The sequence below is a fragment of the Neofelis nebulosa genome, chromosome 5 (genome assembly GCF_028018385.1).
Source record: "Neofelis nebulosa isolate mNeoNeb1 chromosome 5, mNeoNeb1.pri, whole genome shotgun sequence".
Classification (NCBI taxonomy): Eukaryota; Metazoa; Chordata; class Mammalia; order Carnivora; family Felidae; genus Neofelis; species Neofelis nebulosa.
The window spans coordinates 152,610,266-152,634,940 of NC_080786.1; the positions used below are offsets into that span (position 1 = coordinate 152,610,266).

The following is a 24,675-nucleotide window of genomic DNA, read 5'->3' on the forward strand; positions in this document are numbered from 1 at the left end:
TCTCTAAAGTCAAATCGTGCTAGAAGCTTTACTCGCTCTACTTCTAAATTATTATGAGGGGTCGGGGCAGCTGGGTGGCTCAGGCAGTTAAGCATCCGACTTCAGGTCAGGTCATGATCTCACGGGGTTCGAGCCCCGCGTCGGCCTCTGTGCTGTCAGTTCAGAGCCTGGAGCCTGCTTCAGATTCTGTGTCTCCCTCTCTCTCTCTTCCCCTCCCTCACTCATGCTCTGTCTCCATCAAAAAATGAATAAACGTTAAAAAAAATTTTAAATTATTATGAAGCGTCGACTATATTCAAATAAAAAGAAAAGTTGTCATTTCCCGCCACTAGGCCTGAAAGGCATGGGTATTCACATACCCAAATCATTGAAAGTTCATTTAATTAAAATATTTGGCATATACTTATTTAAAAATACCACTAGGACATTCTTGGGGCCAAGAAAACACATGAAGGTTTTCAAGGGCAGTGTGATGGGGATGTCCTGAAGCTAACATAGTCAGAGGAGGCACAGAGCCGAGATCACAAAATACAATGGTCCCAGATTTCCTAGGGACTATTCTGGTCATGACTCTGCAAGAACACTGATAGAAAAAAAACATATGTCCATATAAATAAAATCAATGTATGATAGCTCTAAAAAAAAAAAAAAAACATAGTGTGTAAAATAAGGTTAAAAAAAAACAACTAGCTGTGTTTTGTCTGCAAAAGGGATGTTGAAGGAAATAGTCCTCTGAAATATACGAAGGTCTGTCAAGTATTCATTCATTCACGTGTTCAGTTTTGAAATTACTTGATAAATATTCATTGAAAGATTTCTAGGAACCAGGCAGTGTGTCAGGGGTTAACCACGCCAATCACGAGCAAAACCAGCCTCCTTATTGTGTTATTCTAGAAGGTACAATACACAATGAAGGAGACCATCTGAGGTCAGTCTAAGGAAGCACCTGTTGACAAACATTTTTTTTTTTTTTTAGGTGGAAAGGACCATAAAAGGATGAGGGGATGAGCTCCCTGCCCTGGGTCTATGCAGGGAGAGACAATATGAGCATTAAGAATGCCAAAAAGAAACTAGGTTCTAATTATCTGGTGTAGATAACCATCTACCTCAGGGCACCCGGGTGGCTCAGTCGGTTGAGCCTCTGACTTCAGCCCACGTCGTGATCTCACAGTTTGTGAGTCTGAGCCTCGCATTGGGTTAAGCGTCCAGCTTCGGCTCGGGTCATGATCTCACAGTTCATGTGTTCAAGCCCCACATCAGGCTCTGCACTGGCCGTGTGGAGCCTGCTTCGGATTCTCTGTCTCTGCCCCTACCCTGCTGGCACTCTCTCTCAAAAATAAATAAGCATTTTAAAAAACATACACACTGAGTGGAGTGAATGCCTCTCCATGCAGAGTGATTTGGGAATATAATATTTAGAGAAGCTGCATTACTGATTTTAGCGGCCACCTGAGCAAAGACCTAAAATGATACAGAGCCTATGAAATCGGGAACATTTATTTTATCAAAAAAAGCCAGCTCCCTTTGCATGGATGCATACCCATGATCCTTAATTAGAATCTCAGTTTTATTACAATAGCATAGCATTTCATCTAGAGGTCGTATCCCTCCCTCAGAAACTTTGCTCCGGCTTTGAAAAATATCACAAAATATCACAAAAATAACTGCTAAAGATAACTGGAAGCAACAAAGAGGCCCTTCAATAGGTGAACGGATGGATAAGCTGCAGTCTATCCACACTATGGAAATTATTTGGCAGTAAGAGAAATAAGCTATCAAACCACAGAAAGATACGGAGGAAACCGAAATTCCTATCACTAAGGGAAAGAAGCCAGTGTGAAAAGGCTCCATACTGTCTGATCCCAGCTCTAGGGCATTCTGGAAAAGGCAAAACCGCAGAGACAGTGACAGGGTCAGTGTCTGCTGTGGGTTCAGGGATGAAGAGGTGTAACACAGGGGATTTTCAGGGCTGTGAAACTGTTTAGTAGGAACAGTAATGGTGGATACATGGTATTTTCCATTGGTCCAAACCCACAGAATATGCAACACAGAGTCAACCCTAATGTAAACTATGGACTTTAGTTGATAGTAATGTATTGATACAATGACAATGAATGAACCACCCTTAAAAAAAAGAAAAAAGAATCCTGGGGCGCCTGGGTGGCTCAGTCAGTTGAGCATCCGACTTCGGCTCAGGTCATGATCTCGCAGTTCGTGAGTTCGAGCCCCGCGTCGGGCTCCGCGCTGACAGCTAGGAGCCTGGAGCCTGCTTTGGATTCTGTGTCTCCCTCTCTCTCTGCCCCTCACTCATTCACATTCCGTCTCTCTCAAAAATAAATAAACTTTAAAAAAAAATTTGGAAAGAATCTATACTGAGCTGGCAAAAAAAAAAAAATCAGTAGCTACGTAGATTATATAAATAGTAAATAATTAAATAAATGAAAACAATCAGGAGGAAATTTCACAGGCATGTCTACCTTCGTGGCCAAAAAAAAAAAAAAAAGAAAAAAAAAATCTCCTACCCAAAACCCGAAAACTGTTGCAAAGGAATTCAGTGTGATATTTTCAAAGCATAATCGAGTATAAAGTATAACCTGATGACAGACCACCGTGCAATCACCTTTCCATGTTTCGGTAAGGTGGGCCGCAGACGTGAAAGCCGTGCTGTGGGCGTTCGGGGTCACGTGATGGCGATTCCCTCTGGCTGTCACCACGTGTGTTCGAACACAGTTGACCCCAGCGTGACTCAGGTTGGAATGAGATGCTGGGCGAGGGCCCCCCTTTGCCAGTCACCTGTCCTGCCATATCGGACAACTGACTTTTACAGGTGTCTATTTTCTCATGCAAGAAATGAACGGAATAGAGCAGCTAGCGGTTTTCACGCTGGTCCCCAGTGGCAGAGGGGGTCTGGGGACAGTGGGGAGGTGGGGTAGGGCAGGGCCAGAGTGCACGGGCTTCCGCCAAAAGAAGTGCCCTCTATTTGCGGGGGCGGGGGCAGTTATTTATTGGGCTTTTATGTACGATTTAGTTGGAAGGTCTCCTCAAGCTAAGTAATTCTTTTTTTTTTTTCCAAGAGACATCTGGTTCCTTTTCCCTGAAGGTATTTGCTCAAGCCAAGGAATGAAGCACCTGTGAGTAAGAAGCAGATGAAAGCTGGAAATATAAAAACTTGAGGGAACCTTGTTTTCATTTCCAAGGGGATTATCGAGGCAGGAATGTACTCTGGCTCCCGTAGGCCCAACCAGTATCTGATCTCCCACCTTGGCCACTGCTGCATTTCTGCAGGGCGTCATCCAGAGTTCCTCTCCAGGTCCAACTGCCTCGTGGGGAGTAAGAGTCCGATCTGGGTGACTGGGGCCCCGTGTCTGGAGGGGCGGGTGGGCACTGTCTGGGGAACCTCCCTGCTACGAAGGAAGCCAATGTTTACTCAAGGCCAGTTATTAGGTAAGAAGACAAACTATCAAAAAGGAAAGAGGCAAATACCCGCTATGCTTACAGATAAGAAGCATGGACTCTTAAGTTCTAAGAGCCCTAAACGAGGGCAAAAAGATGTCGTGGAATACTACACAGTGGGAGGTGCATCTGGGATCCAAAGCTGGCCCTCCCTGTGATGATCTACTCTTTTGTTTACAATTTTTTAATGTTTACTTATTTTTGAGAGAAAGAGACAGAGCATGGGCAGGGGAGAGGCAGAGAGAGAGGGAGACACAGAATCCGAAGCAGGTTCCAGGCTCCGAGCTGTCAGCGCAGAGCCCGATGCGGGGCTCGAACCCACAAACCACGAGACCGTGACCTGAGCCGAAGCTGGACGCTCAACCGACTGAGCCACCCGGGCGCCCCCAGTGATGATCCATTCTAAGTGAAGATCTAAGCCAAGACCCTTCGGTTCGGTCACCAGCTTCTCTTTGTTTGCTGGTTGCCGTATATTTCGAATTCCTTACCTTCCCAGACTTTACAAGGAGCCAAGACCCAGGACAACAGAGTGCTGGGAAGCAACCAGTTCATCTGGAGCCTGATGGCACGAGCCTCCCAAGGGTCTTCCCCCTCCCTCCCTTCCACAGCCCCGAGCAATCACTGAACACGCCGTCCCGCCCGGAGAGGACACGCCAGCCCTCCAGGGGAGTGGAGGGCAGTCTGATTTGTAAGCACATAGAAAAACGAAGGCAGCACGCAAATCCCAGTTAGTAAGTCTGGGAAAAGACAAAATGTAACCGCAGCACATCCTCTGGCTCCCCTCTAACGTTTATATCATTACAGTAACGCTAGACTTGGACATGAACTTAGCGGACATTTTTGCCTCACTACACTGTGAGGACAGCGGAACGGAGAAGGGAGGGAGGGGCGTGAACCCAACCCCCATCTTCTTTAACGGAAAACTGATCCTGTCCAAACTGAAGACTCGAGAAGGAGTGCCACGAGCCCAGAACTTAGAAATATGGAGGTGAATGACAAAGAACAGCCAAGAACAGCTAAGGAAGGGTCGAGGGCAGAGAACTAGCATTTTACATTATAAGCCCAGAAGTACCATTTAACTGTATGCATGTGTATTCCTTCGAGAAAAAAAAAATAGCAATTAAAGTAGAAAAGTGATGACACACATAGAGGACCTTCAGAGTGAATACACTCAACACCGGACAGGCTTGCAGGAGATTTCTACGGACGGGTTAGGAGCCCAGAGAGGCACAGGCCTGGGGCCCTGCGGCACTCACTGCCGCTTGCTGGTGGCCAGGGCTGTGGCACCTGCCCCGTGGTCCGACCAAAGCTCCATGGGGAGAAGGAGGCACCAAATACATTCTTCTTCATTATCTTAGGAATGTGCTCATCTGTTCATTTAGGTCATGTGACAATACCAAAGAACTAAGCAAAAGCCAACGAGCCTGGTGTGCTTATGTGGTGTGGTAAGACCTCTTCCCCAAGTCCACGTGCAAATTCTCGTCATCCCTCGCCTTTCAGAAGCCTTAAGGCTTAAAGTGTAAAACAGTTTATAAAGAAAAAAGTTCTGAATGATAAGCCGCCCGCAAATATCAAAAGATAGATGAAGATACTTACCCGGATCACATTATTCCACTTTCTTCTTTTCTTAACTTTTTTAATGATTATTTATTTTTGACAGACATAGAGTGTGAGTGTGGGAGAGAGGCAGACAGAGAGGAAGACAGAGAATCCGAAGCAGGCTCCAGGCTACCAGTGCAAAGCCCAACATGGGGCTCAAACTCACGAACGGTGAGATCATGACCTGAGTCGAAGCCGGATGCTCAATGGACTGAGCCACCCAGGCGCCCCACACAATTCCACTTTCAAGAACATATTCTAGACTTTGGCAAACTGTGCAGCATGAGTCCCGACCCCTACGCCTCACTCCCAGGGGAGCCTGATTTCATTCCTCTGTGATGGGACCCGGGGATCTGTATTCTGCAGCCAAGACGCAGAACTTTTGGATTCTAATAAAGAAAACAGAAAACAGCCTAAATACTCAACAGAGAGAACTAACTAAATCCATCATGATAGGACCATACAACAGAATCCTAAACAGGCTTAAAATAATGTGGCAGAAATAAGATATCTCATGAAACATGTTTACCGACATGGACAGATATTTACAATGTGTTCCTCAGTAAAATAAAAACACGTTATATAAACTGTGTATGTGATAGGATCCACTTTGGGGAAAAGAATATGTATAAAAGAATTCTGGAATTAAATGTATCATTGTCAGTAGCCATAATGTCTGGGTGTGGAAAGATTTAAATATTTTTGTCTGTATGTTCTAATATTTCCACAACGAACAAAGTATTATGGATACACCTTCTCAAGTTCAAAAATGCCTGGACATAATACCTCTTGTACGGTTCAAACATTCTAACACTGTTCATATAGATTTCAGCTCACACCCGCCCAATAAAACCACACATCTGGTCACCCCCACTGTCGCCAGCCTCTCTCCAGGGCACTCTGCTGCCTGCCAAGCTTCCAGGGTAGACGAACAGCTCGTGGCTTTCAACTTTGTAGGTAACAAAGTATGGCTGCCTCAAACCCAAAATATCCTTGAAACCTTGTTATGCCCACTGAGCTTCTCAATGCACCTTTCCAAGCCTGAGGGTCAAGAAGGGAGCATCATGGGGCTGGCACCGTGAGAGAGGCCATGAGGAAGTCACGTCCCAACGCCTCCCACCCCAGCCCCGCTGAACCGTTCGGCATCCCTGGTGGAAGGTGGTGGCCCACCGGACGGGGAGGGTGGGAAGAAAGCACTGGCTCTACCAGACATTCGGAACCTGTGTGCACTTTCCCAGGAAGCTTCCAACATGAGGAAGGGGCCAAGTCTCGGACCCCTGGGAGGGCACGGAGCCTCACGTTCTTGGCAAACATGGCCGGGGCTCCACTGGCCTCATCACTCACTTTAACCCCCTGATGCCCCCACTCTTTCCTCGGAGCCCCTTCTCGGATCCCTCGTGTCAAAACGCAACAAAACGAACCAAGTAAGCTACAGAGTTGATCTCCAGAAGCTTTTGAAACTTAAGATAAAAGCCATCAGGGAACGATGGACCAGTGGCCAAAAATTCAAGGAAAAGCCTTTAACACGTGGCCGGGTTTGAACAGTCCACTTCCCAGGTCCCGCCTCTCACCAGCTCGTAGCAATCAGGCAGGACACTGGCACAGGCAGGAAATCTAAAATTAGGTTTTACTACCTATAATGGAGGATTTATGGAAGGGTGTAATGAGCAGTCTCGGGACGAAAACCCAAAGTGGGGGAACAGAAACATCTTTGTGGACATACCGACTACGCCCACACGTGCTCCGTGAACCTCACCTACAGTGGCCAAGGTGCAGGTCTGCAGGGCGACAGAGTGAGGACGCAATCCTTCCTTGTTCTAAGCTTGACGCGCGTCACAGCCAACAGCAGGGTCCGAGGTCCCTGATGCTTTTGTTTAAGAGGGAGGTGCTTTCTTAAGAGAAGCGGTCCTGACACCACACCAGGAATCCAGGCGTTCTGAGGAACAAAAGAACCCATTCGATTCAGTCCTCTCTTGAAATATCCCAAACCACAAGAACAACCCTCAAAAGGTAAAAAGAAGATGGGACTCGACCACAATGTATCAGTGAGTGGGGCCACGGCACCTGTGTGTCCCCATTTTCAGTGCTGGCGAGATCATTTGAGGACACCCCCCCCCAGTACCATTTTGGGGCAACGTAAAGAAAAATGAACCAGCGTGTTTATGTCAATGCCACGTGTTCAGAGAGTTTTCAAGTAAATGTGATGAAAGAACCAAGGGCTTGAGTCTGTGTTGGCTGGAGACGGGGTCAGGGTGACAAATTCCATCCCCTGCAGCAGGTGACCCTCAGCTGAGAGCTCACGGAAACCGCTCATGGGCAGGGGTGTGGAAAGAAGGCTAGGATGTCTGGGAACTGGCATGACCACGCCCGGTCCCTTTCTGTGCCCCACCCCTGCTCCATGCAGCAAACGTAGGCGGGCTTGGACATCCTCCCTACAGGGGTCTCCAGCCACACTCCCTCCCCTCTCTGGGTGGTACCCCTGGACCCAGAGGGGAGTCTGATATGCCAGCCTCAGGGCCAAGCCAGGAAGAGAAGTAAAAAAGGAGGGACCGTCATCGGCTTTCTTTTCCAGTGAAAACTGTGGCTCCAGCTAACAGGCGGCCTTCTGCAAATCAGTGTGACAATATTCCTACTGAGCAGAAGAGTTCCTTGAAAAGATGGTTCCATTTACTACAACACACAACAAGATGAGGAGACAACTTCGCTTTTAAAAATCTTATCTTCTTAAAGCGGATTTCGGCTTTCCACGATAAAAGCACTTTTCCTAGGTCCCAGTTGTGAAGGCTGGTGTTTATTTAGGTGTGGTTTCTTAGCATACTGGAACCTTCCCGTACTCTGAATGCAGGTGCCTGGGTCTACAGAAATCGCTTATAAGGGCAACAGCACAGACCAGTCTTTTTCCACCTGAGTCATTAGCAGGAGAGTAAAATCCAGGCCACCTGGGGTCCTCCTCAGACTTCTCTGAATGTGGTCTAGGAAGAGACAATTTCACCTTAATTCTAGGCTCTGATGACGAGGTTATTTTAGTACAGCGTTACTGTAACATACATAGTGTAATGTAATATGCATACATGTAACCTACATAATACAGTATGTGTGTGTGTATGTCATATATGTAAGAGCTTACATTTATGATAAGGTTTTGGAGGGAAAATGCCATACAAAAATCATACTGAATAAGAGAGCCAAGCTGTGAAACAAGTCTGCAACGGTCTCGGAAGGCCAAACGGTGTTAGATATTTCCTCTTTCTGGATACAAGTGTGGATGCAGTTGGTGCCGGCATTGACCCCGGTTCATGAGAAACATCAGTGTTTTCCAAACTCCTGTCTTGTTTTACAACCAAAAGTCCCCATTACTAAGTTCAAAGAGAACTCCCCAGAAAGAGCACAGCAAAGTATCCGCTATAGTCACAGAAGATCGGATACACAGCCCGTAATATAAACGAGTTTCACGTAAGTGTTTAGACACACATTGTGGTCTGTCATCCACCCCAAAATTATTACCATCCACCCTTAGTACCAGAAAAGCAGATAACGATGTGATTTCACCACCCTGGCATCCACTGCGTGTGGAGGCATAGTGTGAAGAGGTATTTTTAGTGATTTTTTAAGGGCAAGCATTCATAAACTCCCAAGTCTGTGCTCCACGTGACTATGACATAGCTCTTGGTCATTCTGCTGCTGTCAAAATTAAGACTGCGGATCACCGCTGACTCAAACTAACGTCTGTCTGTAAGACATTAAAAGGGGGCCATTTGGAAAGAAGAAGAGGGGAAAGTTTCAGGAGAGCGAGCTTTCCTAAGTAGCCGGTACTCGCTAGGAGTTAAGCATCTCTTAAAGCGCAGACAAACCAGACCAGAAGAATCCACGAGAACGTACCTTTTACATTCCAGATACGGAGCCCAGACGGCCTGGGGGGAGGGGCGGGGGGAGCCGCTGGGTTCCACAGGGCAGCTCCCGGGAGATGCTCACAGAACCACTCGGATCTCCTGCCTCAGATCGAAGGCAGCTCCCTCGTGATGTTCCAGAAGGGAAGCATACCAGCCGAAAGTACCAGAACACCTCCTATGCCTTGAGCCGGAGGTAAGCATTTAAACAAAACGCCTCATCTGTGCGCCTCTGGCACTCGCAGCGACATCCGTTTTCTCGCTGGGCCCTTCCAGAAGGTCAGGGACTGTGCCGCACAGCCTTCCCCGGGCGCAAGAGGGTTATTTGCGGGGCTGCTTCTGGGGAGGAGAAGCTCAATGCGACGTGACAGTCTTCCCGAGCCGGGCTGGTTTCACAACACACATTTTCTCCCTTCCTAAGAGTCTGGCTTGTCCCTCGTATCCTTTTTCCTATTTTCGGGATGGTTGGGTCACTTCTAGTAACTGAGCTTGAGCGGGGCTGTGAGCCCCGGGCGTGGGCGGGCCCTTCCGACTCTGGTCTGCCTCACGGGACACTCACCCTCCGACTCTGAGTCAGTTGCCTTTTCATGGAAATACTATTCAATGATCATTTTCATAAAAATCTGTGCTGGCTCAGTTTTGTTTCTCTTGACGCTGGCCCAAGTGTTTTTCTCTTCTGATTGATTTTTGGGTGAAACTCAGCATGTCTCTTTTGGTTGTTTATTCTCTAATATATTTCCATCTTAACTGGAGGGGAGACATGAGCGTCAGTGGGATCCAGCTGTACCAGATCGGGCACACGGCCTACAGTTGTACGTCCAAGGGGACGGGGGCGGGGGAGGCTGTCTGCAGAAGCCAGAGGGCTGCTCCTGTCCAGACCCAGAAGTAAAGGCAGGGGCTACCGCGCAAGGGGCCACCGGCCTCTGGGGTCTTGTGTTGCAGCTGGGGTGCTCCGGCAGCCCGTCAGGTCTCGTCCACCCTAAGTCTGATAAGCATCCTTAGCACCTTCTCACAAGCGGAAGGACTGTGTGGTCCCCAAGTCTGTGTGTTTAACGGAGCCCTCAGAGAGAGGCAGCTGGAGCTCTTGGGAGGGTTTTGCTTTACCACTGTCTGTTTTCAGGCCACGCTCTGGGGCAGATGCCCTCCCTTCTCTTAAACAGAATCTTTTTCAAAGCTAAGCATGGGGGGAGGGCACCTGGGGGGCTCAGACGGTTGAGCTTGGGCTCAGACTTGGGCTCAGGTCACGATCTCGTGGTTCGTGGGTTCGAGCCCCACGTCGGGCTCTGTGCTGACAGCTCGGAGCCTGGAGCCTGCTTTGGATTCTGTGACTCCCTCTCTCTCTGCCCCTCTCCTGCTTGCGTTCTCTCTCTCTCTCTCTCTCTCTCTCTCTCTCTCTCAAAAAAAAATGAATATTAATTTTTTTTTAAAAGCTAATCAGTTCTCAGAGGATAAGAAAAGTCTTCCCTCTTTTCATGTGTAAGTACAAATTATACCTGAATATGTACACACACACACACACACACACACATTTAATATATATACCATAAAATTCCTAATGGTGTCAGATTTGCATGTAGGAAAAGGGGAGGGTAGGGGAAGGATGCCTGCAAAGACTCCACCTGTAGGGCATCGGTCATGAAAAAGTGGAAAACACGAATTTAAGCCTGAGGGTAACTACATCCGAAAGCATTGCTTGGTCTCCATGTGTTTAGCACCAAAGCCTCGTGATAAAAGCCGTCTGCATTTACCCCAATCAGTTTAGGATGTCCCCATCATTATTTCTACAAGATGGATGCTCCCCTGATATGCCCTTTAGCCAACGAGTCACACACACATCGCCTCTTGTTCTGGAAGCCGGTGGGTGTCGAGTACAAGACAAAAAAAAAAACAAAAAGAAACCAAAAAAAAAAAAAAAGGTTAAAAAGGAAAGAAATAAAGAGCTAATGGTCTGAGACAAATGAGGCAGATGAGTGTAGTTATCGAAAACCAGCAACCTATTTTTTAAAAAGTCTACCAGCCACAGATTTCTCAGGACATCTTTTCATTGCATATTATGTAGCCAAGGCAGCAATCTCTGCCTTCTTGCCTTAGTCTGTTACAAATCTCGCTCATTCCAAAAGGGAAGCATGCATTTCACTTTCTCGAATACATGATATGCAATTCTTATTTCACTTGCTTGGAGCAAAGACTAAAAACTGGTGCTCAATCTTGCTTCCCTTGCCAGGGCAAACGTAACGAATTCCGATCCTCATTTCCACGACTTCTTTCATCTAGGGTGGACCAGAACGCATTCCCAGTGTCTCAGGACGCAGCCTGGATTTCCACCACGGCCAGGATGCTGCTCCACATCTTTGACCTGAACCGGTCAAGCCCTTGCCAGAGAAAGAAATGGAGTCGTTTTACTCATAATCTCAGAAGTTACCCACGCAGGCGGCCTCGCAAGCCACAAAAATAACATTGTGGAGACCTCAAAGGGTAACTTACGAAGCACGGACAATAAGTGGAGTGTGCTTTCTGTCCTAAAAATCCCAGACTACGGCGGACTTATGAATAATTTTCAACAATCAGGAAGTCTGCAAAAATCCCCAGTCTTATAAAGACTGCATGGTGCTCATCAAATCTCCTAAGACCTCTGTGTCCCTCCCCCCTCTGAGGAGGTCCCTGGACCTGACTCCTAAGGGCCAAAGCCAAAGCAGCAGGCACCTGCCTCCAGCAAATCCCCTCCGATTCCCTCTCATTCCCAGACACCAATTTCCATGAAAACCAGACACAGGACAGAAAGCAGAGCAGGATATTCCAAAATCGCTTCAGATCTGCAGCCTGATTTCATTAGACTCGCTGGCTTGTTTCTTTTAGCCCCCGTGCGTGCCCACGGCAGGTGAAATTTCGCTGGCACGGCCACCTCAGACCCCATGCACTTAAGGGGACCAGGCCGGTGCAGGAGAGGCAGAGATGGGAGGTTCCGGTGCCGAGGGGGAGACGTGTCCGCCAGAGGTCAGCAGGAAGTGGGGGGCACTTAGCAACGCTCACTGTCCTCACTGACCAGGTGTCTCTAGAGCCTGACACTATCATGTCACTGTACCCACCCCAGCATAAGAAAGGTCTTCAGCCTGGAGGCAAAGACCCCACGGTTGTCGTCCCCAACCCAAGTCTAACTAACATAGCAGCTTCCAAGAGCACACGTTGGCCATTTCGCACCCACAAACACCCAACCTGAGAAGCTGATGGGGAACCGTCTGGGGATGGGGGCTACACAGCCCCTCCCTCTGGCTTTCTGTCGCCTTCACCGTGCCACAGCTGACAGCTGAGCCCCCTGGCTGACAATCCCACAGTTAGCAGTTTGTCTCCGAGGTCTCCCCCGGGGACGCGGCAGGGACCCAGCGCAGAAGCGACTGGACGTAAACCTCCCCGGCCAGCCTCAAGGTCTGGTCGCCAGCGGTGACACAGATTTTCCTCCAAGATTTGAAGCACATGTGGCTTACATCAACACGGTCTCGCATCCATTCTCTGTTGAGACCACTTGCCTCGCACATTCTCATATTTACACGTTCACTGAACGTAATCCCAAGTGAATTATTTCAGAAGGCTTAATGCGCTTCAGACTTCTCAAATACAATTTAGGCCTTAAATTAAATTTGTAGTCCCGTGGGAAACCAGTAGGTTAGACGCAGCCGACGGCATCCAGGGGACACGCAGGAGCCCCAGAACAGAACTGCGGTTACTTCTAGAAGGATCTTGCCTAGTAGCCGAGGCTCCCCGGTGAACGGAGCGGGATTCGACCGCAAAACCGGATTCGGCGTCCGGGTGTGAAAGCAGTGGAGCCTACTGGACGCAAGATAAATATTCTTGCGGCTTTGTGCGTCCCTCGACGGCCTTACCATGAAGCGCCCCAGCGGCCAGAAACGTGTGACAGAACAGACGAGAGCATACAGCCCCGTTCATTCATTTTGAGGTCTGGGTTTTGTTTTTGTTTTTTGTTTTTTTTTTTTAATAAATCACAACATTCTTTGTCCCTTTTGTTTGGTTGCCCAATAACTGCGCAGAATTAGGTGTTAAATTTGCTACGGTGAGTAGAGTTGAGACCAGCCACGTGCATTTTACTTAAAACTGGTTTTTGGGGGGTTTTTTGTTTTGTTTTGTTGTTTTGTTTGGTTACAGCAAGCACTGCCCACTGGGAAAAATAAACCAGAACAAGGAGAGCAAAATTCCCTTATCAGGCACTAGCGATAATGAAAACAAACCATTTACAAGGAAGCACAGACGAGGAGTTTGCTGCAGACCAAGCGCTGGAACTGAAAACAAATTTCTCACTCAGGGAAATGTGGAGGAGTAAGAATCTACAGTGAAGAGTTTCTTGTTTGTTTTTTGGGTTTTTTTTCCTTTGCATAAAAATTAAATTAAAGCTGAACACCAAACATGCATATGGTAAAGATAGCTATTCAAAGACAGTCGTTCAGTTATTCAGCGATTGAAAGACACATTACACAGCACACTGACGATGACAAGCAACGAATGAACAACATGATTGACTCTGTAAGACTTTGCCACGAACTTGAGTGCTCCACAAAGAGGGAGAGGCCTACGTGAGATAAACCTGCTGCTACCAAACCCCAAATTCTTGCCCTCGAAACTTAATTCTGCAACGATCCACCCCATCGATGTTCTTTCTTTCTCAGGGATCCCGGCACCTCAAGAATGTTGCTCTTCGGGGGCGCCTGGGTGGCCCAGTCGGCTGAGCGTCCGACTTTGGCTCAGGTCGTGATCTCACGGCTCGTGAGTTCGAGCCCCGCGTCGGGCTCTGTGCCGACGGCTCGGGGCCTGGAGCCCGCTTCGGATTCTGTGTCTCCCCCTCTCTCTGCCCCTAACCCACTCACATTCTGTCTCTCTCTCAAAAATAAACACTAAAAAAAAAAAAAAAAAATATTTAAAAAAAAGAATGTTATTCTTCAAAATGATAAATTGCATTTTTCTCAAGAAACTGTCCACATGCAAAATAAGAAATTTGTCATCCTGCTGGAATTGCCTTTAAACGGGGAATTGTCAGGTAGGATTTTTTTTGCTCATGAAGTTGTCAGAGCACAGGATTCCAATCAAGGCAGCAGGTACCCGTTACCGGGTGTGCAAAGCGTCCGCCCGAAAGTAGACATATTTTGCTCTTTTGAGGAACGAAGTGAGTCAACGGGAAACATTATATATGAATTTTCCCTCCGATTTGAAAAGTGCAAAGTTAGTATTGAATGTGCCTCGCTAGCGTTAGGTTTTCTGTTGCAATCCTAGCTGGTCCCACAGTGACCTTCCGGGAGATAGCCAAAGGAGATACAAAGTCACAGCATCCTAGTCCAGTGAGCGAGTTATATTACAAATTTCACGGCTGCTGCCCGAGTACATTAAACAGGAACTCCTCTTCCCAAGATTCTAAACCTGCGCCATCCACCACGGTGGTCGCTAGCCACGTGTGGCCGCTGAGCCCTCGAAATATGGTCAGTCCAGCCCGAGATGTGCTGTACGTGTAAACTGTACACCGGATTTTGAACATTTACTGTAATAAAAAATAATAACGCAAAATAGCTCACCAATATTTTTATACGCATTGCATTTGAAATGATAATATTTTGCACGTTGCATTACATGAAATCGATTGTTAAAACGAATTTAACCAGTTTCTTTGTCTTTCTTAACTGCTAAAATGTTTAAAACTAGGCGTGAGACTTGCACTCGACGTTCTCTGACCAGTGCTGCTCTGACCTCCCACTGACTCAGCCTCTTTGTCACCATGCTCCCTCCTCGTCACTTCTGTCAGCGGGCTCTCTGCTCTGACCAAGGGGATTCCAGACAGCAGAGCCCTTGCAAAGATTCCAGAACTTGTCACTGCAGGTTCTTACTATCGGTGTGACTCTGGCCTCCGCACTCCCAAGCCTCACTCCGCTCTTCTGGAAAACGGGGGCAATAAAGGCCCTTCCTCCAAAGAGCCACGGCAAGAGTGACCTACGGTGACACATGCCCCATGCTTCCCCGACCTGGTGCACCCAATGTCAATTACAACCCTCCAAACACCACACTCTTCCTGCCTTTTTGCAACATTATTTTATCCCCTATTTTAATTGCACACTGGAGGGGGTGCCTGGGCGGCTCAGCCCATTAAGTGTCTGAAGTCAGCTCATGGTTTGTGATTTCTAGCTCTGCGTCGGGCTCTGTGCTCACAGCTCGGAGCCTGGGGCCTATTTCGGATTCTGTATCTCCCTCTCTCTCTGCTACTCTCCTGCTTGTGTGCTCTCTCTCTCTCTCTCAAAAATAAATATTTTTAAGAAATAACTTCACACTTGGGATATTGAAGTAAGTGTCTAGATTGGTCCGTCCAGAACCGGGAAGGGTTGGGCACTTCCTGTGTTACATGGACCACCTCCCAAGTAGCACCTCCAACACCCTGAACACGAGCAATGCCTAACACCCCTGCCCCCTGCCCACTGCAGCCTGCAGTCCGTCCCCGCCGAATCAGGGCCAACACACCACCTGGCGGCACGGCACAGCCCCAATGCCTCGTCCTTCGGGAAGCATTCTTGGGTCTTCCTAGGGTATGGTTTAGATCACTCTTTGATCGTATGATTCCTATAAGATGGAAAATTTTTATATTCCACCTTGTTCCAAAAAAAAAAAAAAATTTAAAGTGATCTACAAGGATATATGCAATATAACAAGGTTTTTAAAAACCCAGAAGTAGGGGTGCCTGGGTGGCTCAGTGGGTTAAGCGTCAGACTTCGGCTCAGGTCACGATCTAGCAGTTCGTGAGTTCGAGCCCCGCATCGGGCTCTGTGCTGACAGCTCAGAGCCTGCAGCCTGCTTGGGATTCTGTGTCTCCCTCTCTCTCTGCCCCTCCCCGCCCCCACAAAAAGTAAACATTAAAAAAAAAAGCAGTAGTTGCAAAATAAATAGTACGGATGAGGCTGTAGGAGGAACAAGGGTAAGAGCCCTGCAGGCGGGCTGTGGGGTCGCTTGCCGGAGCTGGGCCAGCCAGCCAAAGGCTCGCACGATTTCTCCCGAATCGAAGGCTAAACGTGAGGTTCTCCTGTGGGTCCGTAGAGATAAGGGCCTGTGCGATGGGATGAGAAGCTTGCCCCGTGTGTTGCCTCGGTGGGGTCTCTGTCACGGCCGCCGCTATACCCATCAGAGTGCTTGACGTTAGCAGCCCCATGGGGGCCACCACCTCCATCGCTGCACAGCGTGGGGCCCTGGCTCACCATCAAACAGGCCCGGGCTGAGCAGGTGGCCGTCCTGAATGAGGCCCTTTTGTCAGCATATGAAGTCACCTCCTCTCTAAATCCCGCAGCACGGGCCTTCACCACCACCCCCCCGCCCCCTTTCCATATTTCGACGTCCTGACGGTACAACCCGAGGCTTCCCCAGTGCCCCATGCGGCGTCTTGCACAGACCGTGAGTCAGGAACGCAGCCTGAAAAGGCAGCTCGCCATTCCCTGGTACATTTCCCGCACCTGCCGGTCTCTCTTCCTGGACTCGCCCCTCTCTGACCCAGAAGCCCCCTCCTCCGCCGGCGGCCCGAGACCGTCACCACCTGGACGGAAGCCGGCCACGGTCCGACCTCTGCCTGTCAGCGTTCCCTGCGTCCCCGGGCACGCCGCCTGGCCCGCATTCATTTCCGCCTGGGGATGTGTTTCCCGAGGACGCTGCTCTCAGAGTGCTATTAGCGATCTGGAGTGAAAAGGGCTATCGTTCTGTTTGCCTGCTGTCAATACGATTAGCTGGGAAAAGAAAAAATCAGGCGGGTCACTAATTGCCGGAGTCAGACAGGTAGAAAGGTGAGCTTCCCGCTGGAATTTTCCGGCTTTCTGCATTAAATGTGCAGTCGTGTTCCGAACCTCCAGATGTACCCAGTGCCTTCATCGTCCCTAATCGACCCAGGTCCCCCGTGTCTCTGTGTGGCCGGTGCTCTCGTTTAATAGGTGATCCAGAAACCTGGATTGCGAAACACATTCCCAGGTCGCCTAAAACCAATAAACGAAACTAAGCATGATTTAATGCTTCGTTTTTGCAAAGAAAAACTTTATGCTGCAGCTACCTGTCGTCCTACACGCGTTCTGATACATGGAGACGAATGTAACCCCTTCTCTGCCTCCTGGTAGTTCCCTGTGGGGTCTGCGTACTTACGGGATGATTCTACTGGCTCAGCTCTGGTTATACCCGTTCGGTAGGGAGTGTTGGGGAGACACTGTCCTTGGGGGATGTTCTGTTTCACCACCTGCATTTATAAGTAAGTCTTAGAAAACCGCAAAACTACATCCAGTTATGTAGTGGGCCGCTTCAGAACTGATGCTATTTCAGCTATGGAATCCTCTCTCCTTGAGACCTCAGGAGGTAACGGGTATGCTCTTCCTCTGCCTCCAAAGCCGGGACTTTCATTTGGGTCTCAGAGCTCGGAGGAAACATTGGTAAGATGCTGACTTAACCTGCCTTCTCCAGAAAAGACCGGCAACATTCCCTGGATTTGATCTTTACTGTCATTATTTCTATTTCAGAACTCCGCGGTGAAGTAAATTTTACTGCCAGGGTCAAATAGACGAGAAAGTACTTTTCGATCCTGGAGAAGCAAATTTTCCTCTCCTTTTGCTGATTCTGTCATCTCGCCGCTGTATCTTGCGCTGCAAAAAGAGCCAGCCTTTGCACGAGACGAGGTTACATTCTGTGCAATTAGAGACCCAGATTTGTAAATGTGGCAGCAGGCTCACACCGGCTTTGTGAGGTCGGATACGATATTAATGAGAAGGCACTCGAAGTATGAGATGTCAGAACGTTCCTCAGCTGGCAGTTTCTTTTCTACGCGTTTTTGCCTCACTTCCTAATAAAAGAAACTTCAGCTTTCTAAGCCGTTTCATTTAAAAGTTTAATATTTGGGGCACTGAGGAGGGTACTTGTTGGGCTGTATGTAAGCCAAATGGACAACAAAATATATAGAAATAAGTAAACAAACATAAATAAATAAATAAGTAAATAAGTAAATAAATAAACAAAAGTTTAATATGAAGGGACACCTGGGTGTGTCCAACTCTTGGTTTCAGCTCAGATCATGATCTCACACTTTGTGGGTTCAAGTCCCAAGTCGGGCTCTATGCTGACAGCAAAGATTCCCTCTCTCTCTCTCTCTCTGCCCCTCCCTGCCTCACTTCCACGCACTCTCTCTCAAAATAAATAAACTTAAGAAAAAAAAAAGTTTTACATTAAGATCGTAAGTGGAAAATGTTTCCCAACATTTTCTTTTACGAGCACACACTCCTGTCATTATTTATACTCGGCTTAGATCTCTGCAGGCCCATGTAAGGATCCTGAAGTCCTACCCCGTTCACTCCTGGGGTCCTCCCTGCAAGGTGCCCTAGTGGTCCCCTCCCCCTCCCACCAGGCTCCTCATGACAGCTCCTTTCAATCTCCTCTCAGAAGCCTCAGATCCTCATTCCCTCGGCTTCAAGCGGAATTCCTGGCCTCAGTGACACCGAATGGGAACGTGACTTCCCCCGCTGCCGACTGCAATCAATTTATTCTGTGAAGGCAACGGGTCGTTAACAGACATGGTTAAGATCCTGGGTTTCTCTTCCTGTTCCCAAGAGCAACAGAGTCTGAGGTCCATCTTAGCGCAGACAGAAAGGTGACGACACCAGCGAACCCATGCCCCCGATGCGGCTGTACCCAAGGTGGTCACGCAGACCTCCCTGCCCGGAACACAGAAAAACGCGCACTCCAATTTTGTCTTTCTTTTACTCTGCAACTTCAGCTAAGTTACTCAGCGCCAAGAATCCACAACCCACACTTCCACTCCGACCCAGAGAAGATGAATCTTCCCACCAGGAACGGAGAGGAACAGAAATCGGGCAACGATAGGACACTAAGCGGGGCTCACCTCCTGTGCTCCCCTAGACCTTAACCGAGAACTAAACACACATCTTCCCTTTTATTTTTTTTATTTTTTTAATGTCCATTTATTTTCGAGAGAGAGAGAGAGAGAGAGAGACAGAGCATGAGCAGGGGAGGGACAGAGAGAGAGGGAGACACAGAATCCGAAGCAGGCTCCGGGCTCAGCTGTCAGCACAGAGCCCGACGCGGGGCTCGAACTCACAAGCTGTTGAGATCATGACCTGAGCCAAAGTCGGACGCTTAACCAACTGAGCCACCCAGGTGTCCCTCATCTTGACTCTTAAATTAAGATTTGGGAACCTTTGCCGGACTTTTAATTAAGTGAAAATTAGAGTTTCCTGCTATTAAAAAATATCGCCACGCAGCTGTCTGTTTTCTTTCCTAACTCGTTGGACAGATGCTTCCCCCCCCCCCACCACCACTTCCAGGGGGAATAATTATTGGAATAATATTATTACTAAAAGGAATCCCATATGAGACACCAGCATGTGTGAAAATCTCATTCCCACTAACACAATTCAAAACCAAAGGGTATGTTTTGAAAGGAGGCAGCCACCCATCTCGTTTTTAAAAACCTTTCGACACGCTGGCAGTGTGTCCTAAATCAGATCTCACGTCTCGTCGTCTAGGATTGTAATTTTAAAAAGCGATAAATTAACTCAAAAAGGCTTGTTTTCCACACTTCGAGGATATTTCATTCTCCACACGCAGCCATTTTCAAACAGAAAAGTCACATAACTGGACTTCCTTTGCACACACTTCTGAACGTGTGCGGAGTCAAGGTAACTGAACCCCTTACTTTCATTGTTAAATTACTATTTCTCCTACGCAATCAGGGTCTTCCAGATTATGACATGTCGCCGTAAAAATAGAAGAACTTAAAAGTTACTTTAAATCTAAAACGTAGACCCAGAGCTCCATTTTTGGACGCACCCTTTAATTTCTTGGTGCTGTCTACGTTTTACTTACACTTAAATTTAGCCAAGTTAATTTTAGACCACCCGCCTTCACTACCTTCGCTAGGTCTGCAATGTTACAAACATGAAGCATTGAATCCTCTCTCCTTTAAATTCTAAAATGTTAGAAATAAAAGGTAAAGTTAAAAGGGGAATCTCTCCCCCCCCCCCCCAACGCCAGGCTCTTTTGAAGAACTGTTTGGAGGCTAGTCCAGACCACTGGAAACTCCTGTCATTTATCTACAGAACAAACAGCTTTGAATCAATAAATGTGGGCCGCATACTGACAACGCAAAATGTACAAGTAATTAACTCACGGCTAATACTCAACGCTAAATGTACAAGTAATTAACTCACACCCAGAAGTGCAAAGAAACACTAGAGAGAGAAGGTCATCCAGAGCATCAACAAGCCCTCGTGTGCGAGCAATCACCAGCTACCGCCGTGACTTACAAAGTCCCCCCAAGACCCCCAACTCCCCACACTTCCGCAACCAGGTATCGAAACGACCTGAAGTTGTGTCCGAAACATTTAAATGCTTCTACTGCACGTTGGCTTCTTTTTCTTACAGATGCCGCTCCAGAGTTTTTAATACAGTTTCAAGTTCAAGGTGTAGACCATAAACAAAAGCTGTATTCTGAAGGACTACATCCCCTAGGAAAAGCCCAAGAATCCTTCCACAGAGAGGGGAAAGAACACAGAACCCCCTTTGGCATTCTCCTCCTCACCGGAAAAGCTTGCCTGGGAAGCAAAGGCTGATGAAGCCGGGAGGCGACACAGAGACTTGCAGTTAGAGAGCGATCAACTCCCACCCTACACGGAGCTCCATCAAAAGGCCGGGGTTTCGCGCATGATGACTTAAGTTACCTTGGCCACATCTTGTTTCCCCAGCTCCGTAAGTCTCGTTAGAAACATGCAGGTGTCTTTATGTCAACACCTCCTGAACAGAGTTCTATGAAATCGAAGGCAGCACTGACATTTATTCAACATGACAATGTCTCCCCACCACTCCGTATCATATGACCGACGCCGACCTGCTATCGTTTTTCACTGAGGATAGGAAAAGCCTCCAGGAACATTAGCTCCTCTGTCTTGTGAAGAAATAATTCCCCCTTCTGTTATTTTATGTTCTTGTTTAAGGATAATGAGCCGGAAAAAAAAAAATCAGAGCGAATATTAATTTTAGGGAAAAAGTTGGAAGTTTTCTATTATCTATTTGCCTATGATACGAGACATGATATATTCCATGCATGCACATCATGTGTATGACGCTTTACAAAAGCACGTAAGTTAAAAATCCATTTTGACATCTTGGGGAGATGCTTTCCTTCTTACATATATATACATATCTGGCACTCCCCTGGGATCTTAGCCCTTACCACAAATAAAATACTGGATTTTTCTGAGATTAGAAATTCAACAAGCTTTTTCTAGAATACCAAACAAAACATGGGAAGTAGAGGGAGGACTGTTGATATCCACACGGACACGCAGCCCCGTTACATAATCCATTCAATGGGAAACGCTGATTTTCAAAATTTTAGCTGAAGGAGGAACATCGGGTTAAATCCCCAGGCACTCATCGTGAAATCACAGACTCATGTAAAATAATGTATCACAAGCCTACCTTGAATTTTTTAAACTAAAATGAAGTCATGACAAAGTGTCAGAAAAGAGAAGAAACTGTAATTTTAAGTGTAACTGGAATGACACATTCTGAAACCTATAAATCAAAAGATATAATGCCCATTCGCCAGCACCGTGCAATGTCCGAATGAAGCTAGGATTACCGGACCGCAAACGGCATTTGTGATGTGGGTAGCACTCATAAAACCTTTCTTTAGAATTATGAAACTTCACATACTAGCCACAAAGTTTGCATATCTCACCCTGCTTCCACCAGATTTGTCATTTCGATGGTATGATTAGCTCATTCATAATTTGACACCCACTGAAGTAATTTGGTTGGGTTTGTACAGAACTCGTGTTGCCTGGTCTTCCCGGGGGGCTGAAGGAGCCCACATGAGCGGCTGCCAGCAGAGCAGGGGTTAACCCCAGGAATGTGACAGTTCTCCGGGTGATAAGGTGATGCGGAGCTGAGGCTGGTCAAGGGCTCTAAACTACTTGGAGACAACCGAAAATCCTCAAAAGTAGTTCCAATGATAAATAAACTCTATGCGCTATGTTATGTCACCCCGGGGAAGAATACAATGTTTTTTACTCGCATTGGAAGTTTTTTGAACTGCAGAACTACAGAAACATGTCGAGTGTGAAATCTGTGGCCCATATGAATAAGTTCTTTTGAAGGATAAACGAAATTACCCTTATATCAACGAGTTGCATTAAGTGCACATCTGCATCAAAATTGTTTACCCATTTTACTGGGCAGTCTGGTCTGCTATTAATAATAGCATTTAAGTTTTAGGCTTAAAGATACTAAAAAAATAAGTCTATAAGTACCTTTTGTAAACCATCTCTATACCAAGGCTATCTGATTTAAAAAAAAAAAAAAAGAATTACAGGCCACATTTTTAAACATGCCAAGAACTCCCAATTAAGGTGGCAAATTGTAAGCACGCAAACATAACAGCTGCAGGCTGAAGTGTCAGAAGGTGACACGACGGAGACAGGGACGGGGGAGAAGAAAGAGGCAGAGCCCGGTTTCCCGGGGTTTGGAGCGACGTCGGAGGGAGAGTCCCTGCCTGCAATGACCCAGCGGGGTGACAGCCTAGTCCACATCTGGTCCCCGCTTCCAGCCCACAGTGGACTTCAGGGCAACACCTAACTCCCATCGAGGCAAGAACGAACACGTTTTTGTTTTTTGTTTTTTGTTTTTGCTCGGTGTCCCGGATGAGGCCCCCGCCGATTTCGGGGTCCCTGCTCCTCTCCGTCCCGCCCGGGCCCCGCGCGCCTTCCCCGGGACCCCGGGCAGCGCAGCGGCGAGCCGTCCCTCCCTGCGTCGCACGCCCCACCTGTCCCCGCGCCGTCGGAAGGGCCGGCCACCCCGCCGCCGCCCGCGCGGGAGCCGGGCAGAGCGCGCGGGGCGCGGGACTTACCGGAGGCGAGCGCCGCCGTCGGGGAGGGCGTGTCCCGCACGTGCGTGTCCGCGCCCGCGTGTGCCCGCGCGCGTGCCTGGCGGTGCGCGCGCGGAGCCGGGCCGCACTGACTCCCGGGGCGCCGACGGGCTCAGCCCATGGTGTGGGCGCCGGCCTCGGGGAGGCTCCGGCTCCCGCCAATCGCCGAGCAGGGAGGCCGCCCCGACGCGCGACCCGCGAGCGGGAGGTGCGCGCCCGGGGGGCGGGGCGCGGGCGCGCGCGTGTCCCCGGGCGCGTGGGGGCGCGCGCGTGGGTCTGCGGGCGCGCGTGTCCGTGCGCGCGCCCGGGGGCCGGGGAGCGCGGCGGCGCGGGCGGGTCTGGTCGCCGCCGGGTTTAGGACGGAGCTGACGGCGGGGGAGGGCGCTGGGGGCGAGGAGGAGGAGGAGGAGGAGGAGGAGGAGGAGGAGCTACAGCCGAGCCCGGGACGGCGTGAGCCGGGCCGGAGACAAACCCGGGACGCGCCTCCAGGAGGGGAGACCAGAGGAGTGGGGCGGGGGGAGCCCCGGAGGAGCTTGCTTCTCGAACTCGGGGTCGCTTCTGGTGAGAAGCAGTGTGTTTTTTTTCTTGCCCAGCCTCAGCCACGACAGACGTCACACGTAATAAAAGAACCGGTGGCAGCCGTAGAAGTTTGAAACCACCGGCTGCCTTGGGATGCGCATCAGAATCAAGACCACGTCGCCCTCAGACTGGGGAAGAAGAGACGCGGTGCCAAGGTGCCTCCGGCTTCAGCGAGACCTGGGGTCGCTGCCTGCGCGTCCCCGGAGCCAGAGGCGAGCCCAGGGACCCGCCGGCGGAGGCCGGGGAGCAGCGCGACGCGGGATGCCCAGACACCCGGCCGGACGCGCGGGCGCCGTGACAGCAGCCCTCGTGAGAACAGAATCCAGTCGGCAAAAAACAACTCCCCAACGGGGGAGCCGCGAGGTCCCGCTCCTCGGCCTGTGGGGCACTGTGCTAAGCCCCTCCAGATGTTTTGGTTTATCAGTGAATCGTGACATCAAAATCGCACTTACCTGAGTGCGTCGTCTCTTCATTCACTGCTGTCCCCGGGGGCCCGTCACCACCATCCCTGCGCTCGCTAGGAACCCATCCCAGAGCGTCCTCTTGCACGCTCGCTCCTTTCCGACCAAGTGAAAACTACTCATGTCCCTCCCTCTCCAAACTTTAACAGCCAAGAATTTCAGCAAACAGCCAGCAAGAAGGCTAAGTCCCCCCCCCCCCACCACCACCCCAAGGGATGGGAGGGAATAAGCACTCCTTTAATTTGAAAAATAATAATTAAAACTCCCTCAACTTTTAAGGCCGGGCAACATAATCTATTAATTGGTCGCTATTAACATGCAGTTTTATTGACCATAGCACACAGAAGTCTGATTGTGAAGGAGGAGTGTTTTCAATGAAAGTGGAGTTATTTTAGCTGCAGACGTGTTTACATTTCTGTGGTTTAGTCTATAACTTTCTCTTTTTCTTGCTGCAGAATTCTGCTCCATGAAGCAAAGCCCTTAGCTCCCAGACATTCCAAAAAGTCTGCCAAAATAATAGAAAAAAAGAGAGAGAGAAGAAAAAACACAGAGAGACCCCCAAGTCTGGGTCAGGCTCGGGGTTGTGAGTGGGCATCGGTGAGTATGCCCGCCCCCCCTCCACACTTTCCAGTTTAAAAAAAAAAAAAAAGCCTTCAGGGCTCCATTTCCTGTTTGCTGGGGGAAAAAAACTGGGTCTAAGCAGCTGAGTTTAGAAATTGCCTTTTCGGGGACCCTTTAGATTCTGAGGGGA

The 24,675-nt window shown here is 48.7% G+C and overlaps 1 protein-coding gene across 6 annotated transcripts in view; it reads right to left on the reverse strand.

Annotated features, from left to right (window-relative positions):
- ERG (ETS transcription factor ERG) overlaps nucleotides 1-24,026 on the reverse strand; it is a 263,074-nt gene extending 239,048 nt beyond the window's left edge. Inside the window, exon 1 of one of the 6 annotated variants that reach the window (XM_058732009.1) lies at nucleotides 23,916-24,026. The gene's annotated coding sequence lies outside the window, so the exon portion shown is untranslated. Of the gene's footprint in view, nucleotides 1-6,808; nucleotides 6,982-22,866; nucleotides 22,954-23,915 lie in introns of those variants that run through there. The other 5 variants (XM_058732010.1, XM_058732014.1, XM_058732016.1 and 2 more) reach the window with 5 other exon arrangements.
- Between the last annotated feature and the right edge of the window lie 649 nt (nucleotides 24,027-24,675).